Source organism: Hemibagrus wyckioides, unplaced genomic scaffold (genome assembly GCF_019097595.1).
Source record: "Hemibagrus wyckioides isolate EC202008001 unplaced genomic scaffold, SWU_Hwy_1.0 Contig1, whole genome shotgun sequence".
Classification (NCBI taxonomy): Eukaryota; Metazoa; Chordata; class Actinopteri; order Siluriformes; family Bagridae; genus Hemibagrus; species Hemibagrus wyckioides.
In genome coordinates, this window is record NW_026690769.1 from 257,816 (window position 1) to 283,845 (window position 26,030).

General features: G+C 39.0%; 3 non-coding genes across 3 annotated transcripts; 1 reads left to right on the forward strand and 2 right to left on the reverse strand.

Moving 5' to 3' along the window:
• Positions 1–1,083: 1,083 nt before the first annotated feature.
• trnav-cac (transfer RNA valine (anticodon CAC)) lies at positions 1,084–1,156 on the reverse strand. Its single transcript has one exon. It is a non-coding gene; the product is annotated as a tRNA-Val (tRNA).
• A 121-nt stretch (positions 1,157–1,277) lies between these two features.
• Positions 1,278–1,349, forward strand: trnag-ucc (transfer RNA glycine (anticodon UCC)). The gene has a single exon. It is a non-coding gene; the product is annotated as a tRNA-Gly (tRNA).
• A 667-nt stretch (positions 1,350–2,016) lies between these two features.
• trnav-aac (transfer RNA valine (anticodon AAC)) lies at positions 2,017–2,089 on the reverse strand. The gene has a single exon. It is a non-coding gene; the product is annotated as a tRNA-Val (tRNA).
• Between the last annotated feature and the right edge of the window lie 23,941 nt (positions 2,090–26,030).

Consider the following 26,030-nt stretch of genomic DNA (forward strand, 5'->3'; position numbering starts at 1 on the left):
GAGGTGGATTAATTCAGGAAGGACACCAGTGAAGGCCTAGGTGTGAAATGCACAGCCCACCACTGGAATATACCATATCACAGGTGTGGAAAAAGTACTGAGATTGTACATGTACATGAAGCTTTGCACATTGTCACTATTTGTGTAAGTATTTTCATCTCTACTGAAACCAGTGCTACTTAATGAAAAGAAATTAATTTGTATTTAGTTAATGTTGATTGTTTGCATGAAATGAACCAAGGTCCTGCCACTTAATATTGGCTTCCTTTCATTCCTTTCTGTTCTTTGGGCACATCCCCAAGAACACTGCTTGTTGATGTCTCCTTTCCAACAAAATGGAGTTAGTGAAATTATTACAATAGTCATCAACTGAAAAGTTTAGCATGAGCCCATAGAACAGGAAGATGTACATTTGCAGGGTACAATGAAATTGCATCAGTGCACAACTTCCCTGTCCAGGGCAATCTGGCTCATTGGTCTAGAGTTATGATTCTCACTTTGGGTGTGAGAGATCCCAGATGAGCCCTTCCTATATTGTTAAAATGTTACATGGAATAGCCTGAGTGGGACAAAACTAATGGAAACTTGGAGTGCCGGCTGCTTGGTTCTCATTTGGAAGCTTGTTTATCGAGAGGTCCCAGGAGGTGCAAATCCCATGGTGTATTTCACCAAATAACCTCTGAAAATCAAAGCTCCAACCGTGAGCCTACCCCAGGAATGCTGGGAGTAGGGTGGGTCCTTGGATTGAAGCCTCTTATAGGACACCATGCATGAACCGGGGGGCCTTTCGCGTGTTAGGCGAACGTGATAACCACTACACTACAGAAACTACAAAGAAGCTATTCGGGCTCTCATCTTCAAAATAAATCAATTAAACCAAAAAAGAAAACAAAAAAAAGACAATATCAAGACTTTTGTTCGCCAGTGCAAATGAGCAGAAAACGTGAAAACAGTCACGCTACAGAAACTATGTGGGAGTGGGGCCGGATCTCAGTTTCAGCTTGTTCCCAAGGCATGGGTGCTACAGAGCGCAAAACTCGAGTCTTATTCGACGCAAAGCACAAGCCCCTGACCACCAAAAGATGCTTCTGCCCGGTTTCGAACCGGGGACCTTTCGCGTGTGAAGCGAATGTGATAACCACTACACTACAGAAACAGAAGCAAAGGAAAGAGTTTCCTTTCGGCGGGGGAACCGCAAAGTAAGTAAATAAATAAATATTCGATCAACGCAAAGGCTTAAGCGTTCCTTCAACCGAGTAATGAGTACACGGCCTCAGGCGTTGGTGGTATAGTGGTGAGCATAGCTGCCTTCCAAGCAGTTGACCCGGGTTCGATTCCCGGCCAACGCACTACTTTTAAGCCGCATGTTGGAGCGTGGCAAATGTACGAGGGCTGCCCTTGAAAAGGCAAACGGAACAGGAAAGTCCGCCAGCTGCATTTAGCAGGCTTTGGCAAGAGTGTGACGAAGGCTTCTCTGCTTGTGAGAGGTCTTTCCACAAGTGATTTCCACTTGTGTTCTAAGTGGATGCTTGCTGCCTGAGGCCAAAAAAAAACAGCCCTACTTGTTGCTCGACTCGAACAAGCAAACACTTGTTCATGCACTAAAGCCCATTTGAAGCTAGGCACCACATAGTGGAGAAACTGCTCTAGTCACCTTCAGGGTCCTGATTAGGACAAGTGGGCTCTTACTGGAGCAAAGCTCAAGGCTTGTTTCTGCCCGGTCTCGAAAGTCAAAACGGAACGGCAAAGTCCACCAGTTGCATTTGACAGGCTTTGGCCAGAGTTCTTTGGTGAGAGCTCTTTCCGATTTACAATTGCGGTGTAAGTGATGGCTTGCGGCCTGCAGCAAAAGCCCCTACGCGCTGCTTGATTTGAAGTAGACACTTGTTCATTTTCTAAGCACTAAAGCGCATTTCAAACTAGGCATCACATTGTGGAGAAACTGCTCCAGTCGCCTTCAGGGTGCCGATTAGGACGAGTGGACGCATACTGAAGCAAAGCTCAAAAGCCTTGGGTTGTTTCTGCCCGGTTTCAAACCGGGGGCCTTTCGCGTGTTAGGCGAACGCGATAACCACTACACTACAGAAAATATAAAGAAGCAGCTCGGGCTCTCATCTTCAAAATAAATCAATTATTACAGCTGGCATTATTGATATTAGAGAAATACGCTGACCAGCTGCTGTTCAGAGCAGTTCTGTATCTAAGCAGGTGCTCAGTGTAATCTATAGAGTGTACAGATTTGCTGGGTTTCCTTTATAATTGCTAAAATGGTCACTCTGACATCTCTTGGTGGGGACATGTTTTTTAAAATGGCAAGGTTAAAGCTAGGTAGAACCTAGGGAAAGTTTTGTAGACTCAAGAATATAAATAGCATAAATAGAGGAAAAGAAAGATATGTTTCTTGATGAACACAAGATGGCGAACTTGGTTATCTTATGGTCTGACAAGTACAAGAGCACCTTCTGTAATATAGGCTCTGCCTGTTCTTCTATCATTCATACTGCACAAATATTTAACCCTTGCCATTGTTAATCTCAGGAGCTAAACTAATTTCAGACATATAAAACAACTGTTCACTTTAGACTAAAGTGTTTTTTTCTGATTCAACATTAAAGTCCATGGAGAAAAAAGGGGGATTTGTTCATCTCCTCTGCAACTGTATCAGACTCTGCACTATGCTACTCTGCTCTAACCCTAACCCACAGTGACAGGAAATCCAGCTGCACTGTACAAAAATTTTGACAGTTCTGTTATATTGAAAGTTTTACTGAATTGAAGATACATGTTTTAAGGTTTTTCTTCTTGATAAAAAACCTGAACAGACTGTGCTGGTTCAGCACCATCAATGTTTTGGATAGCAGAGGAGCACATGGCTGCGGTGTGGAGCGAGTGAAGCATGGCAAAGCTGTTGGAGACCGAAGAAATGAAATGAAAATGCCTTTATTTGTCACATATACATTACAGCACAGTGAAATTCTTTCTTCGCATATCCCATCCTTGGAGGTTGGGGTCAGAGCACAGGGCGCCCCTGGAGCAGAGAGGGTTAAGGGCCTTGCTCAAGGGCCCAACAGGGGCAACTTGGCAGCGCTAGTGCTTGAACCCCTGATCTTAACCACCTGAGCCACCACTGCCCCTAAAGGATCATGTCAGAAGTGGGATTCGAACCCAAGCCTGCATTCGGAGACTAGAATCCTCCTTACATCAGGGGGAAGGTTTGAACTTTGAGTCTGGCGCCTTAGACCGCTCGGCCATCCTGACACTTAGGGAAGACATCCCTAAGCCATTGCACTCGTCACTGCTCCACCGTACCTGGACCCCTTTCAGCCCCTTTCAGCCATCAACCATGGCTGTGTAACCATGTTTTCCCTATTTTGCTCCTTTTTCTATTTTCACTGAATTTTGTACTCAAAGATTCTTTTTTTCCCTATGTGCACCAAATAAATACACTGTGAATTTTAACCTTCGCTGTCTCATGTATGTCTGTTAAGCCCTCACTGCCTGAGTAGCTACAACCTGTATTCTCTAATGAGTTAAAGTCATAAAGTTTCTTCCTCATGTCATCTCAAAGGTTTCCTCCATGTAACTGTTTCCTTTCGGTTACTCATGATTGATTTAAATCTACAATTGCAAAGTATTTCATTAAATTAAAGTTTCTGACTCTGTTCACATTCATTACATTAAAGTATCTATAATTATGTAATGAACCTGTTTACCCAAATAAGTAGCTAAAAAAATTTAACAACCATGAAACCAGGACAACAGAGAAACTGGTTTCACCAAGAAAAGATAACATGGGACATGCCAAAGAAATGAACAAGTGGGCCAGAAATAAAACCAGATTAGTGACCAAAAAACACATTTCCTCTTGAATCCGTTCATTTATCAGCATCTACATACTATATTCTGATTGTACACATGGATATATCGCCAACATACTGCATAATCTATTGAAAGACATACTGCAAAGAAATATACATTTTTAAGTGCTTATATATTTTTTTCACATTTTGTACTGTTACAACCTGGACCTGAAATGAACTTAACTTGGATTACACAGTATATCATGATTATATATATAATACTGTATATTAAATCATGTTTGTTGACTTATTTTGCCACCTATTGGGATAATAGAGATAAGATTGTGTTTTCCCCCTGAATGTTTTCATTCAATTACTTTCAGAAATGATCATGATTTATAACAAAATTCATTTTTGTGGGCCATATTAGCCAATATCAAGCTATGAACATGGACTTCGAGCAGTGACAGACTGTAAAATTACATCCAAATTCTAACAGCAACATACTGTTTTTCCAAACAGTACGATACAGTAACATACTTGTAAAATCTTAAGCAAGTTACCATAGAATTTAACAGTAATATACAGTATTTTCTTTTTGTGGTATAGACCAGTCAAACACATGCACTGTAAAAAGTAATTGTTGAATCTACTCAAGAAAAACTTGTAAATTTAACTGACTTTTGAAAATTTGTTGATTTAAATTGATTAGACTGTGTAGTGTGAACTAAACTTAAGAGTACTTAAGAGTATTTATTTATTTATTTATAGGTTCTGGGTCTTTTTCCCCTTTGCGCTATAAAATAACCTGGAAACCAGTAAGATTTAAGCTTATTGCCAATCAGCTGCTGCTACATCACAATCCACCATATTTGTATGAACAGAGCTTGATATATTTACTGGCCTTTGGTTAAGTTTCAGCATAGGACGAAACAATTACTATTACAATTATTATTACTATCACAATTAGAATTACTCTTCTAATTTCTTAAACACGCTTTTGTCTCATGCATGCGCAATGTGACAGAACACAGGTGTTTGGAGAAGACATTGACGAAGAAGAACTCAAAGAACAGCACGTTTTAGGGATGTAGTAGAATGACTAGGTATGCTCACAATGATCTGTTTATAAACATCAGTGTCTCTTACAACTTAAATACAATTTTATTTGCTAGTTGTGTGGAAAGAGGAAAAGACATAAAAAGGCACACTGAAGTAGTTTTATGTCAAATGCGACCAGTGCTACGTTGCAAAAATCGACTTTTACTGAACACTTGTTTTATTACATTTCTAAGCTATTTTAATCGGTTGTAAGTTCATGGTTTATCATTAATGATATGTAAAAACCTGTGCGGCCTTTATGAACATTCTTTCTAGAACGTTTGATCCGCATGTGTGGTTCACATGGAAATGAACAACATGATGCCTGAATTAAGATAGCTTAATTAACAAGCATGTACCATATTTTGTGTTTTTTATTTAGTGTGTGCTTATTTAGGGGACTTAAATTCATGCAGTGGAAGTGTAGGTTTTGCTTGTTTTCGTGTGAAAAGTGGGCTCAGCTGTTGAAACACTACAGAATAAAACATGGAAGCTACACTAGAAGTACTCCAATTCCATGTCTCTACACAGATTGTCTGTGCTCATTCAAATCATTTAATGCAATAAGTGTACACTTAACAAAACATCATTCACATCAGGCACATGGTAGCCTATCCAGTCCATGTGATAACATCCCTTTGATATTTCACTGCCCACTTTGCAGTTTTGAGGAGCCCTGCACAGAGTCTATTTTATTTCTCATTTGCGGCAGCATCTCAAAAATCATAGAACTGTGCAGTTTCCCTACAACTATTGCAATTTTGAGAGCAATATCTACTCTACATTTAATTCCCATAAATGTAGAGAGCATGGAGCATTTGATCAGAGGCAGTTAAAATCTGACGTTCTCTTGTATGTTGCTACACACAGTGTAGATAATGTGCAACAAGAATAGCCCTTGAGCGCTGATCCTGTAGATGAACTTTTGGAGATAAATGATATAGAGATTGAAAACTTTGATGAATTGCGTCCTCAGTTGGAGCCTCACTCTTTCTCAAATTATAGCCTCACTCTCTCAAAATGCAGGTGATTTTGCATGTTTCTGATTTGGCTGCACAGGAAATAATTCAACATATAAATCAAATTTTACTTCTTTCATCTTGACAATGACCAAAGATGGTGAGCCTCTTTCCACAATAAGCAGAGGAGCATCATATTTTCAGAGTGAATTTCTGATTGCCATGCCAGTTGAATACAAGCTTGATTCAGAGTCAGTCTCTTATGTGCCAGTTCTGCAAATGTTGCAGAAAATGCTAAACTGGGCTGACATTCTATATAGGGTTCTTTGCAATGATCGATTAGTTAATGAATTTAAGACTTACAGAGATGGCACTCAAGATTCAAGAAGCTTTATTGTCATTTCAACCACATATAGCTGACGCAGTACATAGTGAAATGAAATAACGTTTCACCAGGACCTGGTGCTACAGAAACATACAACATAAAGATCAAACACAAAAAAAACACAGAGCTAGGACAGAAGTTTGTCTTAGCCACATAAAGTGCACAGTGTGCAGCTAGGTGCAAACAGATCGAAGACAAGACAGTGCAAAAATAATAAATACAAACAAAAGGCAACACAAAAACACAGGACACTTAGTGCCGAAAAGAAAGAAAAGAACATGTGTAATGGAATATAAGTGAAATAAAATAAGATAAAAAGAAATGATGTAAAAAATATTGTGCAAAATAAATTCAACAGCAGCAGTTGAGGTAGTGCAAATAGAAATAAACATAAGTATAACTATAGCAGCGTATGACAGGTAGTGGTAGTGCCACAAGTAATGAACAATTTAAATTATGTGTGTGTGTGTGTGTGTGAGTGTATCCATCCAGGTGAGAGAGAGAGAGAGAGAGAGAGAGTGTGTGTGTGTGTGTATGTGTGTGAGACAGACAGAGAGTTTTGTACAGTTCAGTCTTGAGTGTGTGTGTGTGTTTATGTGTGTGTGTGAGAGAGAGTTGTTCTACAGTTCAGTCCTGGGTGTTGAGGAGGCTGATGGCTTGAGGAAAGAAACTGTTCAACAGTCTGGTTGTGAGGGCCCGAATGCTCCGGTACCTCTTTCCAGATGGCAGGAGGGTGAAGAGTGTGTGTGAGGGGTGTGTGGGGTCAGCCACAATGCAGTTAGCTTTGCAGATGCAGCATGTGGTGTAAATGTCCGTGATAGAGGGGAGAGAGATTCCGATGATCTTCTCAGCTGTCCTTACTATCCGCTGAAGGGTCTTGCGATCCGAGACGGTGCAGTTCCCAAACCAGGCAGTGATGCAGCTGCTCAGGACGCTCTCGATGGTCCCTCTGTAGAACACAGTCAGGATGAGGGGAGGGAGATGGGCTTTCCTCAGCCTCCTCAGGAAGTAGAGGCGCTGCTGGGCTTTCTTGGTGATGGAGCTGGTGTTGAGTGACCAGGTGAAGTTCTCTGCCAGATGAACACCAAGGAATTTGGTGCTCTTGACGATCTCCACCGAGGATCCATCGATGAACAGCGAAGAATGGTCACTCTGTGCTCTCCTGAAGTCAACCACCATCTCTTTAGTCTTGTCAACGTTCAGGGAGAGGTTATTGGCTCTGCACCAGGCTGTTAGATGTTGCACCTCCTCTCTGTAAGCTGACTCATTGCTCTTACTGATGAGACCCACCACAGTTGTGTCATCGGCGAACTTGACAGTGTGGTTGGATCTGTGCATTGCTGCACAGTCGTGAGTCAGCAGAGTGAACAGCAGTGGACTGAGCACACAGCCCTGAGGAGCTCCAGTGCTCAGTGTGGTGGTGCTGGAGATTCTGTTCCTGATCCTGACAGACTGAGGTCTCCCAGTCAGGAAATCCAGGATCCAGTTGCAGAGAGAAGTGTTCAGGCCCAGCAGGCTCAGCTTCTCAATCAGCCACTGAGGGATGATTGTGTTGAATGCTGAACTGAAATCTATGAACAGCATTCGAACGTAGGAGTCTTTACAGTCCAGGTGTGTGAGGGCAAGATGGAGGGTTGTGGTGATGGTGTCATCCGTGGATTAGTGAGGGTGGAAGCTGTGACTTCCACTGTGATGTGCCTCAGGACGAGCCTCTCGAAGCATTTCATCACAATTGGTGTGAGTGCGACGGGTTGATAGTCATTGAGGCAGGAAACCGTAGACTTCTTAGGCACAGGGACGATGGTCATTGTCTTGAGGCACATTGGGATGATGGAGCTGCTCAGCAAGATGTTGAAGATGTCAGTGAAGACATATGCCAGCTGCTCCTCACACTCCCTCAGCACTCTGCCAGGAATGTTGTCTGGTCCAGCAGACTTCCGTGGGTTAACTCTGCATAGAGTTCTCTTCACATCAGCTGTGGTGAGACAGAGCACCTGGACGTTTGGAGGAGGGATGGTCTTCCTCGCTGTTGTGTTGTTCTGTGCCTCAAACCGAGCGTAGAAGTCGTTCAGTGCATCTGGAAGGGAGTCGTCACTGTCACAGGCAGGTGGTGATGTTCTGTAGTTGGTGATCGCCTGGATGCCCTGCCACATGTGCCGGGAGTCTCCGCTGTTCTGGAAGTGGCCATGGATTCTCTCAGTATCAAGAAAATGACTTTTTCAACACTGAGACCTTCAGGATTGTCCTAGGTCTTTATTTTGATGAATTTGAGCTTGCCAATCCCCTTGGCACTTCTCAAAAGAAACATAAAATATTTGCTCTCTATTGGGTTCTAGCCAACCTTTCCTCAAAAGATCTTTCATCACTTCAGACAATTCAGCTAGCATTTTTATGCAGAGCTAGTGCAATTTAACATCATGGTTACAAAGACATCTTGCACCCACTTGTTAGGGACCTTGAAACTCTTGAAAAGCATGGTGTATATATTGAACAGTTAGGAGACTGTTTGAAAGGAAGTTTGCTTTTTGTTTCATCTGATAATCTAGGTGCACATTCTTTTGCAGGACTACAGGAGAGTTTCAGTGTTGAGCACCCATGTCGGTTCTGCTTTGCAAAGAGGAGTGAAATCCAGGAGAAGGAGGTCTGGTCGGGAACATGGTGTGAAAGGTGGCTGTGTGTTAAGTGAAAGGTTGGAACATTTTCACACAGTTGGTGGTTTTCCACCTGACATAATGCACAACCTTATGGAGGGTGTCATCCCTATTGAAATGTCCTTGTGCATTAATGATTTGGTATCAAGGAAATTAATATCTCTTGAATCCCTGACTCAAGCTATCAAGCAGTTACCTTACAAATTCTCAGACAAAGTTTATCAGCCTCAGATCATCCCAGGCACATTTGCCTCATAAGGTACCACTGGGGGTAATGCCCATGAGAATTGGGCATTTATTAGACTTCTGCCCCTCATGGTGGCCCTTGATATCCTGTCCTCACAGCATCATCTGTGAGCAATGATGGAATCAAGTATAATCCAGATATGGTTGTATCTGTTGGTACTTTTCCAGGCCTGTCTGATTTCAGACAGTTTTTTCAAAATTCTTGTCATCAACAGTGCTGTTCTGTTTGTGTGTAAAGATCTGACATGTTGGTACATTCAGCACCTGCGTTCTTTTGAACTTTGCTGTCATGTGCTATCACTGACAATCACCAAACTCTCAGAACTCTTATAAACTTCGGGGAAGGACCTGTGTTACACTCAAACATTATATCATATGCTGAATGAATGATAATTCAGGCTTAAAGAGACTTGAAATTATTGAAAAATTATTTACTCTCATTCTTACTTGGAAGACAAAAAGGCTTATTTTTGAAATGATTTCTGATTGCTGATGTCTGACTACTATGTAAGAAGATAGCAAGCATTGCTTCTCAAACTTCAGGAGGACACAAAACCATCATATAATTTCATTCAACTTCAAGTGTTTGAATAGTATCAATGGGTTTATTAAGAAACAAACTGAAATGTAATTCATTTTCTTTAAATGGTCATATCCTGCATGCACTCCTGAGAGAGCAGCAGTTAAATGCTATTCTATGTGAAGGGTTGATCCAGTGAAATGGATTATATATTGAAGTTGATTTCTCAGCAAACCAATTTATTTGCCTTAAATGCTTGGACTGTATGGCAGATGTCACATTAAATTATTAATTATTTTGTGTACTTTTTAAAGTACATTTAAACAAGGATGAGTGAAACTTTTCAAATCATTTTTTTCAAAGGATGGGTTTAGAATTATGCAATTGGACAACTGTTTTTCTGTTGAAGCTATTACTTTAATTTAAGAAAACCAACCCAATTCTTTAACCTTTGTAGAGAGAATAAATATGGAGACAAGGACTGTACTCTGAGTTATAGTTTGTGAAAATGACATCAGAAAAATCATACTTCCTGCGAAACCACAGACAGTTGACTCCCTGATGGAGCAACTTGAAGAAAAGCTTCAGTATGAAGATCCAGAATTCAGCAATTCCCTTGTGAATCTTACCTACATTGCTGACTTGCCAGATAAGCCCACATGGAACTGTGATGACAACAACCCCTAACACAGCTGACACTGAAGTCCTGTCTGTGGCTTCTGATGATCATTCATCTCATAGTCTATGGACTGCATGGCCAGAATATTTTGAGATCCCTACTTTTCCTGTTGACGTTGAATACAGATTACATCAGGGAAATCTACAATACATGCGAGATAAAACATATCTACAAGTGTCAGGAGAGCTCATCTAAGGGGCGGAATAGGTGGTATGATAGCCTCAGATGGAAAATGGGTAACTACCACTCAAAACTGCATCAAGCTGGATGTTTGGAGATATCCATAAATGGTTGGAAAAGAAGGGGACAGCAGCCTCAGAGAAACATCACAAGTCCCAAGAGGTTTGAAATCAACTTTCTACCGAACTTCCCTGATGGTGAAGATGAAGCCAGCATGGAGTCTAAAAGGAAGGAGATGGTGGAAGACATGAAGAAACGTCATGTTAATTCTGCACTAGCCCAGAACATGAATTCTACATTTGCCTTGTGTAGAAAGGAACTGATAGAGAAGGAACCTGCAGTGAAGAATACAGTGGAAAGGTGGCCAGCCCTTTTCACACAGAGTCAGGTGAATAAATATTCTTGGTTTTATGGATCATTAAAGAAATAGTTCACCCAAAATTAAAACTGTCATTTACTCAGATAGTTTCAAACTTGTATAAATGTTTTAGTTCTGCTGAACACAAAAGAACGTATTTGTAAGAATTTCAGTAACCAAACAGATCTCATCCCCCATTTACTTCCATAGTATTTATTTTTCCTATTATGGTAGTAAATGGGGGATGAGATCTGTTTGGTTACTGACATTCTCACAAACATCTTCCTTTGCGTTCGGCTGGAAGACATTTATACAGGTTTGGAAAAACCAGAGGGCAAGTGAATGATGACAGAATTTTATCCAAACTTAAGAAGATTTTGCACCAGATTAAAAATGATGTAAGCTCCTCACACACATCACAATTTTTTTTTATATTAAAACAACTGTTGCTTTTGCTGTTGTTCTTTGCTTTGTGTTGTGTTAGTGCCATGAGCGCTATTAAATAATAATTTTCATAACTTTGCAGAAATCCAACATCAACGTGAGACGAACAGCCGTTCTCTCTGGATTACCATTTCTTCTTGGAGAGGACCCCACCAATTTTTACAAGACCGGTTTTGTAAGTAGTTTCGACAGGCAAACTGCTCTTTAAACAGTTTTGAGATCTAAACAGTACGGAAACTGAAACACAGAAGGGGTAGAGCAGGGGTAGGTCCTAGAGAGCCGCAATCCTGCAGAGCTCAGCTCCAACCCTAATCAAACACATCTGAACAAGCTAATCAAGGTTTTCAGGATTACTAAGGCTACAGGCAAGCAAATCTTTTTTTCAGGGTTGGAGCTGAAATCTGCAGGACTGCTCTCTAGGACCGAACTTGCCTACACCTGGGGTAGAGAAAAGAAAGTAAAGATAAATTAAGAAAAAAAGACAGTAAGAAGACATTTTATAATACATAAAGAAAAGAAAGAAAAACAATAGTAAGAAGGACAATAAACAGGAGGTTGGAAATTTAGACAGGTAGGAAGAATAAAGGACAGATGCAACAGAGATGAAGTCAGTAAAAGAGGTAAGAAAGTACAGTAAAATAAATATAAAATACAGAAAGGAGATTAGATTGAAAGAAAGAAAAAATTTTTAAAAATTCAGTCAATTCTCCTCCATAATTATGTATTTTGATAACTTTTCAAATATCAAATTGTGAGTTTTAGAATAGGTTTTAGTTTATATAGCTGGCCTTCCGTTTGATTTATTGTCTTTTCATGCAGTGGTTTGAATGTCTGTATTCGTTCCTGCATCCACTGCTGTGTCCTGATTGAAAAGGCCTGTACATTTAGACATATTGTAGTGTTATTAATTTTGTTTCACATTTTACTGTGAGTATATGCTCTTAAAAGATGTTTTGTGTCTTACTTTGACCTTATTTTTGCTATATGCCCTGTTTTTAGGACTGTGATGACAATGAAGAAATGTCCGAAATTGCAATTGGAATTTTGACTGGTGACTCCCGAGCAACTGCAACACTACCCTACTCCCTGCATCTTGATGCCAAAACAACAGCTATCATTTTGGAAGGTACCATGGTTGTGGATGATGTGGAAAATCTTCCACAAGCAATGTGTCTGCTCTTTGGACTGATTTATGATCTAAACTTAGAGTATCCTGCAGCTCTGAAGAGCACATTTGATTTCATACAGAGAGTGATTTTGTCTCTTGGCCACAAGTCACTCAAACCTAAAATCCAATCACTAAAAAATCGCCTGATGCAGTAATAGTAAAATCATTGCTATGATGTGATTTTTTCCCCCATGGTAAACCATTCCTGAGTTGAGCTAGAATAAATAGAGCTGTCTTTAAGAGAACTCTAAAGGAAATTTTTCAGTACTACATTGATAGTTCAGTGATTTCCAATTGTTGAAAAAGAAAAATATCTATAAGGATGTTTTGAACAATGTCAAGTTTATCTAATGTTAAATTGGTCTTAGAATAGTTTTATTAGAAGACAATTTTAAAGAGAACTGAATTAGGAAAGCTGTACTAAACTTACAGACAATGTTCAGTGTTTGCAAGCTCTGCTTTTGACCACTTTGTAAAGAATTTTATTGTCCTTTATTTTATGAGTGCAGTATGTGCTTTTATTGTCTAAAATGTTTTAACTATGTGAGATATTAAACAATATAAAAAACAAAAGGGTATGCTGTTATATCAGCACCCTGAGATCTGGTCGGAGGTAATCACAGCCGATATGTGTTTTGAGCAGAGTTGTGGTAAAAAAATCTTGGTTTTAAATGTTTGATTTTATAGTGGAAAATTTATGGGAAGTAGCTAAGTAGAGTTTGGTCACATTATACCATTATACTCCCAAAGCAACTGCACTGTAAAAAATACAACGTTGACTCAACTTAAAATTTTAAGGCAACTTGCTGCACAGCATTTTTGAGTTAACTCAACTTTTAACCCAAGTAGTTGACTTAACTCAATTTACTAAGTAAGGTCACAGGTCTCCTAACTTATATTCTTTTGTTAAGTTGATAGAGTTTTGATAGTTTAAAAGGTTTAGTAATTTAATAAATGTGAACTTATGTTTTTTGACATCCCTGATTTAAAAAATGTATTTGGATTTACTGAAGCAGGTACTTTGTTTTTAATTAACATTTAACATAAGGTTATGAAAAAAGCTATAACTGCATGCTTGAAAATTTGAAAATTTCAGCTCAGTGGCTAGCTAAGACCTGAAGCAACAGATTTGATCAGATTCACCAGCTTTAGCATGATTAACTGTATACATTAAAAAATGCTGGGTTATTTTTTCTACCCAAATGCTGGGTTGCCTCTGTTGGGTCATTTTTCTGGGTTATTTACAGAGAATTGGGTACTTTTTGTGTAACCCAGCCGCTGGGTTTGGGTTGGGTTAGCTAGTGACTGCTGACACATCACAGACAAGACCGCCCCTCCCCCAAAGTTCAGCGGTGTATTCAACAGCTGTGTCAACTTCGTGTCTTCTCTTTTGGGCTCCAACGCCGCTGACGGTCCATCTCCCTCATGCATTTAAATGAAAATAACGCTAAATACAAGGTCTGTATACACATTTTCTCCCACTTAAGTCACATATGACAGAAAAAATTATCATTGTGTTTGTAACATTTATTACTGTTACCGCGTTAACGTTACACTCGAACTTTCAGCCTGGTCTGAGCTATATAGCTTGATAGTTTAGCTGACTCTAGCTGACAATAGATATTAACGTTACCCTCTCCCCATTTACTCCGTGATCAAAATTCTCCCGCATTTCTCCCGAGTTATGACAATATTATTATAACTATTCTTATTATTATTATTATAACTAGCTTCCATGATTTTAATGTTGACAAGATGTCTTTGTGTTCTGTGTCGTTTTGTCTTTCAGATCAGGCAATAGATGAAGAAAGCTTTCTGCTTTTAGATGAGGGGACCATCAACTGCATAATCCCAAAAATTGGCCCAAGGCTAAAGTTCATGAAATACTTCAGAGAATTTGTAAGTAGTTACGGTCACTGCAGATGGAAAGGGCTTAATTTTCCCCACTTTTTGCACTATTATTTTAGCAGATCATTTTTTAAACGTTCCCAAGGCATATGTTTGCTTTTGGTGTAAAAGGCAAATTCCTGGGGATGTCAGGAGTATCTTTAAACATTTACAAGCAGTACACCATATAAACAGTTCATCAACATATTTCCAATGTAGTGAAAATGGTTGTGGCAGAACTTTTTCTTACATCAGGTCTTACAGAAGACACCTAGTGAGCAGCATGAAAACCAAGTTGAACAGATTCTTGATGAGCCTCTCGAACAGCTGGCCCAGCCTGATGATGAACTTAATGCCGAAGAGGAGTTAGGACAGGAAGTTGAGGATGAATGGGATGAACTACAGCAAGAGGACATTATCGAATGGGTGACCCTTTTTTTTTTTTAGCTAATCTGAAGTCTAGATCTGCCCAGACATTTTCTAACTTAAACTTTGTGGTACAACAGACCTCTAGTTTAATCTTCGATATTGTGAGCAGACTACAATTGCAGACTATGTCGTTATTTAGTCAGTTTGGTCTTGATCAAAGCCCAAAAGTAGAAGAGCTCATGCTCTTGCAGCTGAGCCTTTCAGAGAACTGGAAACAGACTATAAACAGATGCAGTATTTTGCTAAATCAGGAAACTTTATTCAGCCAGTTGAGGAGTTTTTGCCTGGGGTTTCCTATGTACAGCAATGGGATTCCACCACTGGCACTGTCCGACAAGTTGCAGTTCCTGATTCCTATCAGCGTATTCCACTACAGTGCCTTCTTGTCAAGCTACTTGAAATTCCTGGTATTTTGAAGGCCATGATAGAATGGCAGCAGAGAGAGGGTGATGCACTTCAGGATGTCTTTGATGGGGAGTTTTGTAAAACGTATCCACTATTCTTGAGGTTTCAGTTCTGCTACTGCTGTATAGTGATGACTGTGAAACTGTCAATCCTCTTGGATCGAAGACTGGGATTCACAAGTTAGGATTTATATATTTCATCATGAAGAGCTTGCCACCAGACCTGCTATCAAGTTTACGGTCACACTTCCTTCTAGCAGTTTTCAAATCACATAATGCAATTCAACCTATGGTCTTGATGCAGTGCTGTGCCCTATTGTTGAAGAGATCAGGTGTCTTGAGAGGGATGGCATCACTGTTGATACCCCCGAATTTCATGGTGTTGTTAAGTTCACAGTTGTCCAGGTAGTGGGAGACAATCTGGGCTTGAATGCCATTCTTGGCTAAACTGAAAGCTTCCAGGTATGGGGGTGCAAATCACCTAGGATCTTTTCTGGGCCAGAAAATCCCAAAAGCGATTCAATTTCCTGCAGAGACAGAACAACAGACATCTCCCTCAGTCTCTGAGTCCCAGAGTCTCAGAGCACAAGTACCTACAGCAGAACAAAAAAAAACACTAGAAACATCAGGGTCTCTCTGACGTTTAAGATAAATATCGTAATGAGTAAAGCAAACCTTTTAACCGGTAAACAAACCTTTCCTTTATTTTACTCAAGCTGTTTTTACTGTAAGGAACGTGACAGAATGTTAGATGTGTTATTATGAAACTGCGATGAGAAGAAGCACTTATGATGGGGCGGCGGGAGGAAATGTACAGTACATCATCTTTTTTGGAGAACAGGACATGTTTAGGCTTACATCCTGCTTCGTGTTAAGGTGTAAATTAAGTAGCCATCTAGAACACCATAAGTGAATTACAGAGATTTTTTTGTTTTCTTTACGTTTTAACAAGATGCAGTTGGCGTACAGCTGGCCTTCGTGGCTCCGATTCGGTTCCTTGAAAGATTCGTTCATTTTGAATGAATCCGTAATATGACTCGGGAGAGATTCATTTTTTATTGACCGCGCATGCGCAAGATCCTACCTGGTTCTGTGCGGGGAAACTTGCTCGTCACGTGACAGCCTCATAGACTTCGGCTCTGCAGTCAGTACCGTCTTCGGGTCTGGTTCGTTCGTTCGTTCATCACGTGACCACTTTTGGCTCAGTATCTGACAGTCAATATTACTAATGTAATGTTGAATGATATTTAGGAATGATCATAAAATTATCAAAACTTCTGCAGATTTCTGCAGGACTTGAAGAGCTGGACACTGGGTGAGATCGCCTGTGCTGCGGGTCTGTCAGTGTGTGTGTGTGTGTGTGTGTAAATAGTGCCCTTTGCACTTACCCATTTGTTTTGGGTTTTCTGTTTGTTAATGTATTAGTTATCACAGTATGCATTTGGGGCTGCTATTTTATTTTATTTTATTTTTAAATGGACGGGTTTTAAGCTGTAGCTGGGCTGGAAATCTTAGGTCCAATCCGGAAATCACTGGTTACTATGGTTACCGCGTCCTGCGGTCTTCACTGGTGTCCTCAACCGTTTAATAGCAAAGTAAAATAGAAATTAGGCTAGAGTATTTCACACCTCACAAGGAATAGTCAATTTTATTACAGTCTGCCTTGAAAATGCATGTGTAAGGATGTCTGCCACCAAATCGATTTCTTCTCCTCTGTCAGTCATTGTGAGTTAAAATAATTTTATTTAGTTTGTGTGGTTCTCTGCCTCTGACTACTCCAGTTGTCCAATCAAAGGACGGGAAATTGCTGACGTAATCGTATGCCTGCTAGATGGCGCCAATGACGCCAACTCGAAATCTGATTGGTTAATGTAACAATTTTAATTGCCACTTATAATAAGCTACGGGCGCCTGCACTATTCATTCTGAAGGCCTTAAGACAGATTTCTTTCACTCTGGCAACACATGATGTCAGCCACTGGCTGAAATATGATTAGATAAATATTCTTATCATTACTGGAAGCAGCTCAACCAAGAGCAAAGCTAGGAAATGTAGAGAATAGACTACTGGGAATAATTTAATACACACGCATGGAAAAATATATTAAAATGCAAATCAGTGATTCAGATCACTGCTGTTTAGGCCAGCAGAGAAGGCCTTGCTGGCACTGATGGCCCACCACTGGTTTAGATACTTTAGAAACTATTTTGGATTGGAATATTCCAGATGTAGATGCAGACACCACTGATTACTTTTTAACATTTTATTTCTGTACCACTTATCTGATCTATTCTCAGGTCAAAGGGAGCCTGTGCCTATCTCAGGCATCATCGGGCATCAAGGCAGGATACACCCTGGACAGAGTGCCAATTCATCGCAGGGTGCACACACACACTCATTTACACACTACAGAACTCCAATCAGCCTAGAAGCATGTCTTTGGGAGGAAACTGTAGCACCCGCAGGAAACCCACCAAGCAACATGCAAACTCTACACACACACACAGTGAGCAGGAGCAAGACTTGAACCCAGGACACATGGAGATGGACGCGTGGAAGTGTGAGGCGAACGTGCTAACCACTAAGCTGCCTGATTGCAAACATATAATGTGTAATTAATTTAAAACTTGTTTAATTTTTATATTATGGTTTAACAATTGTATAATTATCATTAGAATAATTACATTTGTTTAATTATATTGTTGCTATTATCTGTATATTACAAATAGTTCCTGCTTTGGGTTTGCTTAAAATATATATAGGTCCTTTAACTACAGTTGAATGTAAATCCTGGATTTATCTGTAAGAATCAACAATCTGTCAGCAACATTGGTGACACTGTCATGTGATGCTGTGGGTGGAGCTTCATAAAATGAACATATTATAGTACAGAAAGAATATTTCCATTCAGCTAAGACCATTCATGGTATAAAAAACGCTAATAAACTAAGGTGCACAAAATCACAGAAAATAATGAATCTGATTATGATTTACTGATGTAAAGTTTTGTTATTTATTTTATATGGTGTTTATTTAGATTTTTTTGTTTGTTTATTTTAAATCCTAAACTTTTACACATGCACCCACCAACTGGCCTGCACTTCACCTAGCATTATCCTGTCATCATGCATTATCAGTGTCATCAGATTTTATAAACACTACAGTTGACTAGAACTGGATCATTCATTACTGCATTGGTTTGTTTTTGTATTCAGTGTGAGAACATTTGAAGAAAAGACTAAGAATCATTTCATAAAAGTATGTTGGTTTAAAATATGTTGAGATTCATAATCAAGCATCTAAGTAAATTTATCTAAAGGCAGTTGTGTGTGTTTAATCCCCTGATAGGACAGAAAGTATATCATGTGAATATAAAGCATTTCTCAGTGGCCAATTTAGTTTAGTTGTTGAGTTTTACAACCGTGTTCAACATCTGTTTCCATATTATTAATTTTTTCTGCTTTGTATTAAGTAATGTAAAGAAAATATAAAAAACAAAGATACAGTGACAAACCCAGCAGTATTTGAGAGAGAAATTGATGACACCCCAAACTGTAAATACAATTTAAATATAAGGTCTAATAAAAATTAAAAATCCAATATATGTGTGGCTGTATGACCTTTTTGCAGGGCTTTATTTATTAGTGTGTTAAGGTTTTTCTCTTCAGTGAACACAAGATGGCGCAGTCACTTATCTTATTGTGGGTCTAGAACTAAAGCACCACACAACCTGCTCACATTCTCTGAGATGATGGAAGCTACTTTTCACAGTAAAACCTTTGTGACATAGAGTATACTTGTTCTTCTATCATACATACTGCTGATATAATATCCTAACCCCTGTCCTGGTTACTCTTAGTGCCTAAGCTAATTTCAGAGATATCATTCTGATTAAACAACACAACTGTCCACTTAACACTAAACTGTCATAAGAATAAATACTCATCTAATGTCATTTCTGTGACAAGCAAAAGCACCTGCTGTGTCAGAAACACTGAAAACTGGAAACTTATCTGTAAATCTGCATTTATTCTTCTTTCTTTTCTTCTGATGCTATCATGAGTACAGGAAAGTTTTATTTTTCAGATTTACAACAAAAACTTGGTTTCCTGCTTTCAGTATGTGTTTACTTAAATGTCCTCTGGACAGGTTTCCCATATGAGGCTGAATGTAAAGCCAGGATGTTTCAGTACGAATCAACAATCTGACAACAACATTGGTGACACTGTCATGTGATGCTGTGGGGGGGAGCAATTTTGAAGCTTTATGGTGTTAACATATTAGATTACAGAAAGATCTCCACTATTTTCACTGAGCTAAGACCAGTCATCATGTTCACTGTTATATTCATGTATCTGTGGCTTTCACTAGGTGAGTTAACATTGACTTTTTGTTATTGCAGAAATATTAACTATATTATATTAAATATTAGTCTGTGTGGTGATGCAGTGTGAAAATGCAGAGTGTGGGTCTGACTTAAGTATTTCCTGTTGATTATTTAAAGGTTAAAAGCATTATGTTCTCTTCTCTATGACAGGTGACTCCATGGCAGATTCAATAGAGCCACTTCTCCCTCATAAACCTGTAGATGTAGGTGATGATGTTACTCTGTCCTGCAAATATGAAACAAGTGTTACAGCCTTCTACCTGCACTGGTACAGACAATATCCAAAATCTAAACCTGAGTTCCTTCTTATTGTTAACCAAAAAGGAAATCTAATTTCCAACACTGACCCAAGAATGACTGCTAACGTTAAAGATAAACAAGTGGATCTGATCATCTCCTCTGCTGCTGTATCAGACTCTGCTCTATACTACTGTGCTCTGGTGCCCACAGTGACAGGAAATCCAGCTGCACTGTACAAAAACTTTCACACAGTTTTGTTATATTGAAAGCAGTTCTGCTGATGATGTTGAGCTGCTATTTACATGCTATTTTTGGCAAATTCTGTCTCTCTTGCAATTTATAAAGGGTTCATAAACATATTATAGTTTGACAAATGTTGGATTATTAGGAGATAGCTAATGGTTTTTTTAAGCTTCATTAACCACTTTATCCTGTTCAGAGATCTATAGCTTTTCTTGGCAACACTGGAAATGAGGGAAACCTGAGCTCAATCTCGAACTGGGGACCATGGAACTGTGAGGCAGCAATACTATCTGATGTCTTTGTCTGACAGTTCATCAGTGCCTGAAAAGTAAAAGATTAGTTAAATATTTTGCATTCATTAATGGTATAATATTTGGTTTAGAGAGGGATTATTAATATAACTTTTAAAAGTAGCTTTTCCTTATTTTGGTATTCAATCTTCTTGGGGATTTCTTTAGATGCTCTGATGAGTCTACATGCAGAAAGAAGAAGAAGAGGCTTAAAGCCATGTAAAAGCAACAATCCACAGGTTAAAAAATACATGACTGTTGGCATCACAGTGATGACAGTTTTTATGGTGCATCACATAGAATCTTATCTGAGCCAGAAAATCCCAGAAGTGTCTCAATTTCATGTAGAGATAGGAGAGCAGACCCCTCTCTCCCATCCTCATCATTACATTCAGGGAAATATTGATAGCATCATGTGAAACTATTCAGCTGTTTAATATTAAACTGCACTCCGTGTCAGAGCAGAAGACTCTATGGAAGATAATGAAAACCACTAGAAAGATGATTAGGGTCTATCTATCCACCATTGAGGATCCTTACCAGAAAATATATACAACTTTGGGATGTTGCCTCCAAGCCTCTTCCAGACACTTTACTCAGATAGTCAGGTGTAAATCTTTATACACTGATGATACTATTCCATATTCCTTGATAACCTGGAAATAAAAAGTAAAAGCTTGGTTCAATCATCACAGCAGAATTTTACAATATACAATATACCAACACTATATCATGGAAGGCAGCACTGAATCTTTTGAGTTTGTTGCAGTGAACAACAGCAAGTTCACCACCACTGCCTTGAAGAGGCAAAAACTAACACATAATGTATTAAAGTATTACAGAGAAAAAATCCTTTATAAATAACTGCTTTTTTTTCTACTGTTTTACACAGTGTTCAGTGTGGGAAAGATAAAAAAACAACAACTAAGAATTATTTCTTAAATGTATTTTGGTTTCAAATATTATCTTGTGATTAATAATCAAGTATTTAAGTAAATTTAAGGTAATTTTGTGTCTTTACTTCCCTGTTAGGACATGATGTAGGACAGGACTTTCTTAATGGCCAATTCAGTGGAGTTGAGTTTTATAGCTGCTTTCAAACATGAAAATGACAAATTCAGCAGTATTTAAAGAGAAATATATGGGGGTTATGAAGACATACACTATATTGCCAAAAGTATTCGCTCACCCATCCAAATAATCAGAATCAGGTGTTCCAATCACTTCCATGGCCACAGGTGTATAAAATCAAGCACCTAGGCATGCAGACTGCTTTTACAAACATTTGTGAAAGAATGGGTCGCTCTCAGGAGCTCAGTGAATTCCAGTGTGAAACTGTGATAGGATGCCACCTGTGCAACAAATCCAGTCGTGAAATTTCCTCACTCCTAAATATTCCACAGTCAACTGTCAGCTGTATTATAAGAACGTGGAAGTGTTTGGGAACGACAGCAACTCAGCTACGAAGTGGTAGGCCACGTAAACTGACGGAGCGGGGTCAGCGGATGCTGAGGCACATAGTGCGAAGAGGTCGCCAACTTTCTGCAGAGTCAATCGTTACAGACCTCCAAACTTCATGTGGCCTTCAGATTAGCTCAAGAACAGTGCGTAGAGAGCTTCATGGAATGGGTTTCCATGGCCGAGCAGCTGCATCCAAGCCATACATCACCAAGTGCAATGCAAAGCGTCGGATGCAGTGGTGTAAAGCATGCCGCCACTGGACTCTAGAGCAGTGGAGACGCGTTCTCTGGAGTGACGAATCGAGCTTCTCCATCTGGCAATCTGATGGACGAGTCTGGGTTTGGCGGTTGCCAGGAGAACGGTACTTGTCTGACTGTATTGTGCCAAGTGTAAAGTTTGGTGGAGGGGGGATTATGGTGTGGGGTTGTTTTTCAGGAGCTGGGCTTGGGCCCTTAGTCCCAGTGAAAGGAACTCTGAATGCTTCAGCATACCAAGACATTTTGGACAATTCCATGCTCCCAACTTTGTGGGAACAGTTTGGAGCTGGCCCCTTCCTCTTCCAACATGACTGTGCACCAGTGCACAAAGTAAGGTCCATAAAGACATGGATGACAGAGTCTGGTGTGGATGAACTTGACTGGCCTGCACAGAGTCCTGACCTCAACCCGATAGAACACCTTTGGGATGAATTAGAGCGGAGACTGAGAGCCAGGCCTTCTCGTCCAACATCAGTGTGTGACCTCACAAATGCGCTTCTGGAAGAATGGTCAAAAATTCCCATAAACACACTCCTAAACCTTGTGGACAGCCTTCCCAGAAGAGTTGAAGCTGTTATAGCTGCAAAGGGTGGACCGACGTCATATTGAACCCTATGGATTAGGAATGGGATGTCACTTAAGTTCATATGCGAGTCAAGGCAGGTGAGTGAATACTTTTGGCAATATAGTGTACTTTTGTATGAATATTTCTTCTGTATTCTCAAATAAACCTTATTCTTTTAATGGTTCTAACAATAAGCCACCTTCTGCTGCACAAATGACACACAGAGGAAGGTAAATAAACAAAACAGATTTCTACACACAAAACCAATAAATACCACTGCTAAGTAGATTTAATCCAGTAAAACTGTCTTAGATAGAATTTCACAGAACAATGAGGCAATAGAACAATCTGTAAAATTACAAATGGAACACTATGCCAAAGACACTGTGATAACCGTGTGACCCAGTGATGGGTTTAGTTTACACACCAACAAAACCAGTGTCACACAGTGCAGTCACAAACACCAACTACTAAAGAAAGGACTTTATTACATATTATAACAATTCCTGAATGTCCATCCATTAAAAGATTCTTATTTTATTTATTAGAGAGAGAGAGAGACCAAAAACAAGTGATGTAACTAACAATGTCAAAATATCACAGGAGTAAATGAGTAAATGGTACGAGTGAATCCATGGCTTAGGACCACATTGTTTATTAATACAAAACATTTCTATAGATTTATATAAACAGTATACAGCATAGTACAGTTATCATGAATATACATAAATACAAGTAGGTGGAGCTAGAGGTGGAGATGTACATCAAATAGTAACACTGACATTCATTTCTAAAGCTAGAGGTTTGAACTAAACACTCAGGAAAACAATGTTGTTCCTCTTCGTGGTGTTTTTCACTCTTGCTGATGTTGGTAAGTCATATACACTGCACACAAAATATTATTTTTTCTAATTAAGAAGACACAATTTTCCATGTGAAATGTGTCATTTATGATTAAAATATCACAGTATTGTTGTAATGTTTTTATAGCAGAGGCTGCTGACAATAACATTAAACCAGATCAAACCAATGTATTTTCAATGGAAGGCAGCAACATCTCACTGTCCTGCACATATACTGGATCAGTTAACAGTCTCCACTGGTATCGACAAAAACCTGGATCAAGACCTGAGTTTCTGCTGCTAATTAGTGAAAGCACTGAAACTGTCATTGAGGCTCAACCACCTCATCCAGGATTGTCCATAAAACTTAAAAAAGAGCAAGATAAAACGAATAAGAAAGTGGATCTGATCATCTCCTCTGCTGCTGTATCAGACTCTGCTCTATACTACTGTGCTCTGGTGCCCACAGTGACAGGAAATCCAGCTGTACTGTACAAAAACTTTCACACAGTTTTGTTATATTGAAAGCAGCTCTTCCAATGCTTTAGAGAAAGTTACATGTCCTTTTGGGGGATTCTCTCTTTCTCTCTATTGGTCAGGGTCATAGTAGATACAGAGTCTGTCCCAGACATGAGGTGGGAAAACACCCTGAATGGGATGTCAGTCCTTTGCACTCCACAAACCCTTTCACACACTCATTCACACTAAAGTGCAATTTCTCCTAGCATATTTTCCTACTGTCATGTTTTTTTGGAACTGACACTAACCTAAACTCCTGCTAAAATCCTTCCCAAGAAAAGTATTTTCTTGCAGTATGGAGTAATTTTTATAATAAAGAAAGATTTCTACCCTCATGGTACAATTCCATATTGACTGATAACAAGTGCACTAAAGACAAGGCTCAGGTCAATCCTCATAGCAGAATTCCACAATGCCAGTGGACTCATGATCCTCTCTGTTCTGTCTGGAGTAATTACACTGCAGATGAAGGGCATTTTCTTGTCTAAGTGTAGTAACTTCACATATATAATAGTCAAACTAATCAGTTATAGCCCAATGTTCAACAAGTTCAACCTCAACAGAAGGAGATCATCTTCAAAACTAAGGATTATCTTATTATCAGCAAACCATAATAAGATGTGTGTGTGTGTGTGTGTGTGTGTGTTTAATCCCCTGATAGGAAAGGAAGTATGTCATGTGAACATAAAATATTTCTCAATGGCCAGTTCAGTTTAGTTGTTGAGATTTACAACTGTTTTCAACATCATTCAACGTTTCCTTTTAGTTTTCTATTATTATTTCTTTTTGTGCTTTACATTAAATAACGTAACCTGGTGTTGTAAATACAATTTAAATGTAAGTTATAATATATAATTACTAATCCACAGTATGAATATATATGTATGGCTGTATGAACTGTTTGCAGGTTTTTATTTTGTCCAAGTTAAGGTTTTTCTCTTCAGTGAACACAAGATGGTGCAGTCACTTATCTTATTGTGGGTTAAGTTCTAGAGACACTACCACACAACCTGCTCACATTCTCTGAGATGATGGAAGCTACTTTTCACAGTAAAACCTTTGTGACATAGAGTTTACTTGTTCTTCTATCATACATACTGCTGATATAATATCCTAACCCCTGCCCTGGTTACTCTTAGTGCCTAAGATAATTTCAGAGATATCATTCTGATTAAACAACACAACTGTCCACTTAACACTAAACTGTCATGAGAATAAATAATCATCTAATGTCATTTCTCTGACAAGCAAAAGCACCTTCTGTGTCAGAAACACTGAAAACTGGAAACTTATCTGTAAATCTGCCTTTACTCTTCTTTCTCTTCTTCTGATGCTATTGTGAGTTTAAACCTTAATTATCAAGTAAAAAAATATTCCTTATTCTCAATTAAACCTTATTCTCTTCCACTTAGTGTTTCTAACATTAATCTGCCTGCTGGTGTTTATACAATAATTCTCTAATTTAGAGACATCACTAACATATATAATTAAAATACTGACAATGTAATTATTAGATTAGATTTTTACTAGATTAAATTGATCATTTTTACATAAATACATTAATTTCCTGCTTTCATAGTGAACTATGCAGTTCACTTCCTGCATAGTTTTATGATTGAGTAAAAAATAAATAAATAACTAAGTTCAAACAGAAAAGACCTTGGTGTGTTAAAGTCTCTTTCCTTTCACCACAAGATGGTGGAGGCTGTTATCTTATTGTTGGACAAGTACTAGGATTCTGCTTACATCCCCCAGAGATGCTGACATTATGATTATGAATACTTTACACAATTATAAAGACTACAGCTATTCTTCAGCCTTACATAGATAATACTTTTATATATAAAAAAGTCTAGAACCAATCAGAATGTTTTAATAATCTCTGCTTGTACAATCAAGCTAATTAGTGTCATTTTCAACACATCATCAAGCCTTGGAAGGAGTTTGCTTGAATCCAGAAAGGAAACTGTACTTGTAGTAGGGCTATACATGCAATTTCTGTAAAAATGAAATG